Source organism: Anomalospiza imberbis, chromosome 19, assembly GCF_031753505.1.
Source record: "Anomalospiza imberbis isolate Cuckoo-Finch-1a 21T00152 chromosome 19, ASM3175350v1, whole genome shotgun sequence".
Taxonomy (NCBI): Eukaryota; Metazoa; Chordata; class Aves; order Passeriformes; family Viduidae; genus Anomalospiza; species Anomalospiza imberbis.
The window spans coordinates 5,203,457-5,213,355 of record NC_089699.1 but is presented as its reverse complement, the minus strand read 5'-3'; the positions used below and the strand labels follow the sequence as shown (position 1 = coordinate 5,213,355).

The 9,899-nt window shown below is 45.6% G+C and overlaps 1 long non-coding RNA gene across 1 annotated transcript in view; it reads left to right on the top strand.

The window, feature by feature from the left end:
* Positions 1 to 5,015, top strand: part of LOC137485080 (uncharacterized) — a 52,576-nt gene extending 47,561 nt beyond the window's left edge. The window contains exons 10-11 of the long non-coding RNA XR_011005174.1: positions 523 to 608; positions 4,836 to 5,015. This is a non-coding gene — a long non-coding RNA (uncharacterized lncRNA). The remainder of the gene's footprint in view (positions 1 to 522; positions 609 to 4,835) is intronic.
* The last annotated feature ends 4,884 nt before the right edge of the window (positions 5,016 to 9,899 follow it).

Sequence of the window (9,899 nt, the reverse complement as noted above, 5' to 3'; positions counted from 1 at the left end):
TTAGGAATGGAAGTAGAAGAAATTGTTAAAAGGATGAACTGCGAAATAAAATTACTGAAAAACTGTAGTGTAGGTGAACTACAGTTTTGGAAAACAATGAATCTGTGGGACATTTACCTATTTAACGATAATGGAAAAGTAGGGGGTAGTTAATAAAGTTTGCTAATGAAGTTCTCTACTGGAAAAAAAAAGAAATTCAGGCTTTGTGACCTTTTAATATTCTGCCACAATTAATTTGCTCTATGCATTTGTCACATTTCACTACAATACCTAAATAATTTCATCCCCAAAGTTCTTAGGTAAAATTAAATTCAGTCATTGAAATTGGAATTTCCAAGGCTTTAGTAAGATCTCAAATAAATACTTACTCAAAAAATCTAGGAACACACAAATTTTCAAAAGTCTTTTTTTAAGTATTTCTTCAAGTGATTTATTAAATATCTAGGGTATCTAAATTTAGCCAATTGCACTTTAAAATCCTCTAGCTACTTTAGTAAAATTTACTCCCTCTTTATTCTTTAGGTAATAAATATATTTTTTGTCTGGAGTAAAAAAATGGATATCTAAGAAAGCTGAGAATACTGGCACTCTACAAAGGTGGTTAGTAGGTCTGTATGTTCAGATGATTTAATAATTAATATATTCTTAAGCAGAACACAGGATTTTGCATTTTTCCCTGCTGTGCTTATCTGGTCCCATTCGCCTCCTGCCATAGCAAAGATGGGAAGGCAGCACGCCTTGATTTATGTCAGGTCAGTTAAGCAGAAGTGAAGAATGTCTGTCCCCATGGGGATTTTCTGTTCTGTCATCAGTACTCAGAGACTTCAAACTCAGCCTTGGCACCCTCACCACTTTTTACTGCAATCCCACCAGCTTTGCTTATAGGGTGAACCAGTGAACCTTCCTGACACCCCACCCAAAAGGATCTGTCTCTGCCCCTAAGAATTAGTAAATCAGCTTCTTACCTCCCGTGACACCAGATGTGTGGCTTGTGGGCTGGCAGCCGGTCAGTGCTGTAAAACAGAAATGGCAGTTCCCAAATTGCTGCTGCACAAAAATCAAGAGTGAAAACATGCAGGTGCCTTGAAAACAGATTTGTAATGGAGTCTCCTCCTGCACAGGAAGGCCGGAGGCAGCAGCAATGTGGTGGCACATTAGGCTGCCATCCCTTCCTGGCAGCCTGCAGACCCCATCTCTTACCTTGGAGCTTTCTGTAGAGCCAGGGCAGACGTGTTGCAGGGACATTTTATACGATCTCGCCTGCAGATGCTACAGATGCCTACTCTTTCTTCGGTCAAAAATATTTTGGCAAACCCTCTTTGGTAAAGCATTGTCTGGCAAACTGAACTAAGGGCATAATTGTCATTTGACATGACTAGATATAATTAGAAAATTTTGATGTCTTAGTGGTTATATGAATACATCTTCTATAAACAATCTTCCAAGGGTGTTAAGGAGGGAATCTGGACTAGTCAAAGCACTTAAAGAACTTGGATTCAGGACTTATGGATTTTATTGCTGGCTTTCCCACCAACTCACTGCCCGACCTGGGATGGATTGCTTGGTATGTCTGTGCTGCAGCTATCGCAGTAGTACAATAGATGAAACAGGGTGTTAAAAGATAAATTAGCATTATTAAAACCTTTTGGCAGTTTTGTTGGTTTAACCTCAAAAGCAGAAGTGCAGACGTAGAAGAGGTGAGGAGGGTGACAGGCACAGCAGGGTGGTCAGCCAAACACTGCAGCAGGGGGAGGCTGGGTTCTACCTGGACTTTTTAAGTTGATGGCTCTGACAGATGTGTGGCAGCTTTAGGAGTATCAGGAAGAGTGGACACACACACACACACACACACACACAGAGGCATGTGCCTGTGTGCCTCTTTACAGACACTTCAAATTGCAAATAGGTGGGAGAGTCTCTAAAAACTGTTCTTGTGAACCCTGTGATGGGTTATACCTGCTGAAACTCCTGATCTGCAGGTTAGTGCCAGTGAGCAAGATGTTCCTTGCTTTTGCTGGCAACTTATCTTTAACCAGTGCCTGCAAGCCTAGGAAGAATAACTGATTTGAAATGCCTTCTAAGTGAAACCAGCGCACCTACTTACAAATGGTAGAAAAATCCTATTTTCAGTAACACCTATTCAAATAATTGGATGTATGTACAAACACATCATGTCAGCATGCAGTCCAGATGCTCTCTACCTGATACATCCTCAGTCCAGCACTTCCATTTCATTATAAATATCTTGCACACTTAGTCCAAAATACCATGGGTATACCAGAGCACTGGGGGGTGGCAAACATGCCTGGACAATGCTGATGAAGAGAGGGGAAGGGGATTTACTGGTAGTGCTAGAGAGACTGGTCTTGTTTTAGGAATTGAACACAGCCATGTGAGCTGATTTATATCCTGTCAGATTTAGGCTGAGGTACTCAAACACCTTTTTTGCCTCAGTCATCAACAGAAGGAGTGGTTATCCTCAGGGCAACCAGCCCCTTAAGCTGTTTGTCAGGTAGAGGAGCAGAATGGACTCGCTGAAATCCAGGAGGAATTAGTCAGCAACCTGCTGATTTTAGACACCCACAAGTCTGTGAGACCAGACAGGATTCACCTGAGGCCACTAAGGAACTGTGTTAAGAATTTGCCCAGCTGGTCTCCATCATTTATCATCAGTCCTGGCTAACCAGGACTTTCCTGTAACCAGGTGTGAGAGACTGGAAAGATTGATGTCCTGAGACATTTTGGGATGCATGAGGATATGTCAGCAGATGACTCTGCTGATAAAATAAAAATGAAAAAATAAAAATGGGAAAAATATGGGAAGGGCAGGTCAGGCCCTGCCCTGGTGAGGCAGTGCACTTCCCCACACCCCATCCCACCTAGAGCCATGATTCTATGATTCTATAGCTGAGAGTTCTGGGCTAGATCACCTGACTTTGGGAATGTTGCCTTTCCAGTGGCCAACAACAAAGCCATTCTACTCAGAGAGCTCTTCTGGATTTTTGCTGTTGTGCTGTGCAGGATGTGGACCCAGCTGTGCAAGAGGCAGGAGTGAGGCACACAGCCAGGTAGCTCTGGGCAGGCAGCCAAGGGAAGGTCTGGTTTGAATGGGAAGCAGTCAATGAATTGAGGTGTCTCTGCGTATTGACACTCACCAGTGATTTGGGGATTGAATTTAGTGTCAATAGGTCCCCATAGTCCAGTGGCAGAACATAAAACCTTTTTTGAAAATGGTCCAAATCTCAGAAGTGGGTTTTGAAGTAGAGCACAGCAGTGAAAGAGATTCTTTCATCCAGATGGCTTTTGAATGTCTCCAAGCAATTTCACAATAGCTCTGGGAAACTTGTGCCAGTGCCCAGTCACCCTTACAGGAAAAAAGTATTCCCAGATTTTCACTGGGGAAAATCTATGTCAGATTGTGCCCATTGCCTCTTGTCTTGTCACTGGGCAACAATAAAAAGGGCTGAGTTCCACCCTCTGTGCACCTCCAGGTATTTATATTCATGGATACGATTCACCTGATCATTCTCTTCAGGCTGAACAGTCTCTACTCTTTCAGCCTTCTCTTATGAGATGCTCCAGTCTCTCATTCATGTTACTGGCTTTTTGCTGGACCCTCTCCAGTAGCTCTGTATCTCTCTTGTACTGGTGAGCTCAGCACTGGACATGTGTGGCCTCAGTGCTGAATGAAAGGCAAGGATCACCTCCCTCTACCTGCTGCAGCACTCCTCCGAATGCAGACACCATTCACCTTCTTCACAGAAAGGACACACTGTTGGCTCATGTTCAACTTGCTGCTCCCCAGAGCCCCAACCCCAGTTCTTTGTTTTGCAAAGCTGCTTTTCGCCTGGTCAGCACCCAGCATTTACTGGTGCCTGGGCTTGTTCCTCTCCAGGTTCAGGGCTTTGCCCTTGCTTTGTGTCATTGGGTCCCAGATTCACCTCAGGGTTTTGCCTCACCAGTGCTCAGCTGCACACTGTCCTTAACACAGGAAACACTTAATGTTAAATGGCAATTACAGAATCACAGAGACTCAACTCTTACTGCCATGTTTATCTGTATTGCTGATTAAGTTATAAATAGAAGATAAAATGTTAAAACATCACTTTCACTTGAAAGTTCTAAATTCATACTTATTTCATTTTTTCCTCTTTTGCATTAACAAAATAAGAACACAGAAAACAAGAACTTCTCTTTCAGTGTTTGGAGTTGTTGTTTTTAAATATCTTTTTGAAGGAAATTAGGGCTAAAGCAATGGTAGCTGTAAGAGCATGCATTGTAAATGCAGGTAGTATATGAACTCTCAGTCAATGTCTACAGGAGAAGGACACTACATTTGTGAAAGCTGGAAGAGGAGACAGGAGCAAGTGCAAAAAAAAGGTTGGGCAAATAACCCAGCATTCCATGGTGTAGTAAATTACATAAAGCTCATGGAAAGTGAAGTGTTTGGTCAGCTGTCATAAGCATCTCTGAAAAGCAGTCTAAGCTACTGAGCATCTGCTTTGGATTTAGTTTAATTTATACAGCTCATCTCTTTCACCAAGGTACCATTTATATGACACTGGTATAGTGGTTTCTTACAAAGAAGTAGTCTCTAATCTGAAATGGATGATTCAGATTTCACTGTAGTTTCACTCTCTAGATCCCAAAAAATTACTTCAGGGGAAACTTTGCCTTATGTCCTCTATCCACCAGGTATCCAGGTACAGCAAGGAGAAATCTGTCGAGGAAGGAATCTTTTGAAAGAAGTGGAAGCATCTCAAAAAAAAAAAAAAAGCCATGAATGTTTCCTGGAAACCATTAATATTCTGTCCATTCTATTTCCATCTCTTCAGGGTGAGCTTCACTGAACTTCACAGAAGCAAACCACAGCAGAGATAAATGGCAGGAGGCAGGCTGGAAGCCATCTCTGGATACAGACTGTGCTGCACAGCAATGCAGTGTCATCAAGGTGCACATTCCCCATGGAGGAGAAAGGATTCAGTCATGCTGAAAATAGATCCTTCTTGAGACAGTGATCAGACAGCTGCTCCCTTTCTGCCAGGGCCTAAGATGTGGATTTTGTTCCCCCCATCCTAGCAGTTAACTGAGAGATAAGGAGTGAGAAAGCACATTTTAGCCAGGCAGCAGCCAGGCTGGGGAGGGCAAGGGGAAGTTCCTGCAGGGGCTGTGTATTGGCCACTGGGAACCTCCCTCTCCTGCCTGTTCAGACTCACCAAGCTCATGAACTGGAAACACAGGAATGGCCTGTATGGACAGAGGTTTTGCAGCAGGGAAAGGAAAGTGTTTTTGTAATCTTTACCCCTGGAAGCTATTCAGGCTAAATGTTCTGTGATTCCCTAAGACAGATGGCCCTCCAAGGTGGTCCCTCTGGCTGGGGAAGTCTCCAGATGTTCCCTGTGGCTGGGGACATGTCCAGGTGGCCACTCCCATGCAGCTGAAGACATGGCTATCAGTGAAATCTTTGATTTCACTTCATTCAATTAACAGACAGTTAATTCCATGCCACTTGCCAAAGCATATCCCTCCTGAACACCAAATCCATAATACTGCTTCTCATGAACTTCAGCTGAAATGTCCTCAGCAGGCTTTGGTTGTTTTCAGTCCTTGAAGAGCAGAGTGACCTGCAGGCAGAGTCAGAGATCTGTGGAGCTCACTGGGGCAGCAAAATGCATCACATCACATCAGGAAGGAGCTCCACCAGGTGAGGAACAGCAGGGCAGGCAGAGTACAGGAGATTCTTCTCATTACCACCAGCTGGACATATTCTCAGTGGTAACTGCATGCTGGTAAGCATTTCTCCATGTCCATAACAGGAATTTAGGGTTGTGGTTCAAACATTTTTTTATCATTATGAGTTGCCAGGCATGATTTTTCAGAAAAATATGTATGATACAGCACTAGCATCACCTCTGTGGGCTATTTCTGACAATATCATAACATTGAAGGAAGTAAGATTGCATGATGTCCCTGCCCATGTCAGAGAGATTGGATCAGGTGAGATTTAAAGGTCTCTTCAACCCAAACCCTTCGGTGATCTGTGTGGCTCTCTGAATGGCTGTACTGGGTGAGTCCAAAGGAACAGGCAGACTCTCACACCCAAGACATTTGTCATCATCACACTCTCCCCAGACACCATGCCTCTGCATGATATTCCACTCAGGTGGTGAAGCCTTCTAGAGAACAAACCACCTCAAGGTGGTGAAAGATGTCTTTTCAATGGAGAAAAAACAACTTACACTTGGGAAACTGTACTGAAAATGACAATGTGTTCTGTGTCCCTGCCAGTAATAGGAGACAAGCACAAGCACATTCCTACTATCTCTATATGAAGCCTAAAAAGCCTTTGGCCTTCTCAGGTCTCAGTGACCTATTTGTATCCCCACGTGGAGCCTGTAATGGTCATGGGATAGAGCAGATATCCTCTTCAACAGAGAAGCCCTTGCACACCCTGTTAGTGAGCCCTGGGAGGCTGGAGAGAGCTCAGGGCTGCTCAGCTTCTGCTGCAGTAGGAAACCGCCTGCCTGGAGAGCAGGCTCAGGTGCCTTACACAGACAGAAGTGTCTCCTTGTGTGTGGGGACAGGTCACTGCAGCTCCTCCTCATGTGGCCAGGGTCTCTGATGCCTGACAAGGAATTGATGTGTGCTCAGGGCCATGGGGGGCACCAGGAATGAGCAGGATCTGTATGGATGAGACGGTCACAATACAAAGCAACACTCCATTTCCAGAAGGCTTCAAACTGGTTTTATTACAGCACACATGTTTTTTATACACTCTTAAAAAACTCGTAAGTTTACACTTTACTCATTGGTCAGGAAATACAAACAAAGTGCTCATTGGAACAGGCAGTTGCAGGTTTCTCTTATTTATCCTTCTTTCTTTCTTGGTTTCTATGTCAATGACCTTGGTAGGAAATTCTTTCAGGGGTGAACATGGATCCTCTTCTCAAACTTCTCTCTGGCTCACAGAAGTTGCTGTAAAACCTCTTCCACATGGATGTGCTGCTCCTCTGAGCACACATTACAGCTAAGGTGGAAGGAAGGCAGTCCTGCATGTGGTGGGTCACTGCTGGTGATTACTCTGCCCTACTTTGCTGGGTGACTGGTGCCCAGACCCTGATAAACCGTGGTACGTATTCCAAAAGATACAACCTACATACATCTGTTCATTGCTTACATACGCGTTTGATGTGTTATCAGCTCTCTTAGTGCCATGTCACACAGGGAACAGACTTGGTGACAAGCAGCTGTGCTTGGGCATGCTTCTCAAGTTGTGTTCCTCTCAATGACAGTGGGTGAGACTCAAGATTGGCACAGGCCAGCTCACAGAGCAGTGGGGAGACAGATAAAGCAGCAAACTTTCATTTGGGGGTGAGAACTCTACATTCAGCATCAGGGTTGTGCTGTTTACCAGACTCCTCATGTTCCCAGCAAACACCGGCGGAAGAGCTGGCCTAGGAGGTGACATTCAGGATGTCCTTTCTGTCACCCACCACAGCAGCTGAGGAGCTCCTGTTACAGAGCAGGGGAGTGGGGTGGGCAGGCTAAGACGCCTCCGGGTAAGACAAAGTCAAAAGAAGGCAAGTGGCAAAAGGGGGAGGGAAGGAGAACTAGGATTAGGTGCATAATATTAGCACAAGCAGCAACTGTAGCCTAAAAAAGAGCAATGAGGTGGTGTCTTCCTCGGCTGGCACTCATTTGGGACAGATGCACAAATCCTACTTCTGGGCAGATTTCAGTGCTGTAAATGGAAATAAACTGATATGGAATTTATATAAATCTGCTCACTTTAAAAATTAGGCTTTCAAGACTAAGACAACCCAGTGGAAGTTTGTAGTGAAGTTGCCAACAGGATACACAGCAGACTTTTCTAGTGACATTTCTGAACTTGTTCTTGCAGAAAAGTTCCTTTTGCATCCTTAGGAAATTTATTAAGGGTTTCTTTATTTTATATTGGAAGACAGATTCCCTTGTGAGTCAGACTAATCATTTCTTTATTTGCTTTCTGCATTCATCTCATGTGCCAAGGTAAGAATACAATTTGCTGCTCCTGAAGCACAAATGAGTTGTGCAAAGCAGAACAGCTCCAGGGTTTTTGTTTTTTTTTTTTTTCCTTGGATGATCCTACATAAAACATATGCCACAGGGTGAGCTCCAAAAGAGTGACAAACTAGGTCTCTGTGGGGTGGGCCACAGCAGCACCTCAAAACTTGGACAACTCTGCACCACCACCCTTTGCCAGAGAGAAAAGGAGCTCCTGAGGCTGCTGGACCCCAACCCGAGCTACCTGCCCTGCCTGGGGAGCTGAGGTGAGGTCTGGTCATGTTGGGGGCTTCCAGGTTCCACCTGTGAGTAGCCCCTGAATTCTTCAGGCCTCTGGGAAGGTCTGGATTTTCACTCTGCCCTCCCAGTACAGCTTGTGTTCCTGGGTTTGGGAAATGCTGCCTGAGGACTGGTCCTCTGCAGTGCAGACAGCTCTGCAAGGCACTGCCTGGGCATGAGCGACGAGCCTTGTACCTCCTCAGCAGTAAAGAAACAACAGAATAAATACAGAAAATTATTTCTTCAAAACTAAAATTAGGCTTTAAAAAGAATTTCAGAGGTGGGGTATAAGTTAGTAATTTGCAGATTATCGTTGTAATATTTCCCAGCAGTTCCCCTCACATTTCTCCTGACCTTTTGTCCCAAACCCGTTCTGAGTTGTCATTTCTTCCACCCTCACATCCTCTACTGTCTTATTACTTATCTCTTTTCCTTGCACATATCCATCTTGCTTTCCTCCTCCCAGACCCTTTCTGAAATCCCCAGCACTGTTTCAACCCCACTTCAGTTCTGTGGTTACTCTTCCTCTCTCTCGTAACAATTTTTTCCTGCAACAAGAGTCACAATATATGAAGTTCAGCTGGTCACACCTCATGCATTAGGGCCCAGCTCTATTCGATCTGAACACATTCAACAAGCTGCTCCTGCTCCACTTGGCCACAAGAGGGGACAGGATTTTCTGCAAGGCTGCTGTTCCTGGAGCATCTGCTTTCCTCACCAGGGAAGGGATTCATGAACTTGGGGCCTCTAGCTGATCTGCAAAGGAAAAGATGGCCTTCTGGGCCCACAGGCATTGCATTTTTGTTGGTTTACAAGAGAGGGGAAAAGCCCTATCCACGCCAAGGAGCCCTGACTGAGTGCTGGAAGTACCTGGGCAGCTGCTGTGATGCCCATGGGGCAGCACATCCCAGCAGGGAATGGCCATGGCCACAGTGCTGGGCCCCATTCTGATGCTTAACCTTTCAGCTGGCAATGGAGCTGTGCTGCAGTGAGTCTCTCTGGGGTAAGAATAGCAGCTGCTGCCTTGGGACACAGCACACGTGTCCAGCTCCTCCAGGGCAGCACGTTGCACTGCCACATAGAAGGCAGCCTACCCGCCCAGGAATGTCTTCAGGAGCTATTAGTGGAAGCAGATCATCCCCACAAACAGGCACGACCCCGCACAGGAGTCTTAGGAGAGTGGGGCTATTTTGGGCTTTTGACATTGAGCATGAAAGGAGACACGTGAGGGGCTGATCCTCCTGCCATGGGCCTCCTCCCGAGCTCCTTTCAGCCTTGTCCCCTCCTCCAGCCATGGCTCTTGTGAAGGCTGAGGGGCAGTTTGGTGTGGCCTTGGAGCGCAGGAGAGGGCAGAGGGAGCTGTGAGTTTGCTGGGAGGGCAGGGCCAGCCCTCAGTGCCATCAGCAGTGCCCAGCTGTGCTCAGGGCAGGTCCTGCCTGAGGGTGTGCAGCTGTCAGGGCATGGGGCCTCCCGCTTTATTCTCAACCACTCCCATGAGAGTGAGGGAGGTACCTGAGAGTATTGTAAGGCTCCAAACAACTTGCTGAAAGCGTGCATTGAAACACTAATCCTTTGCA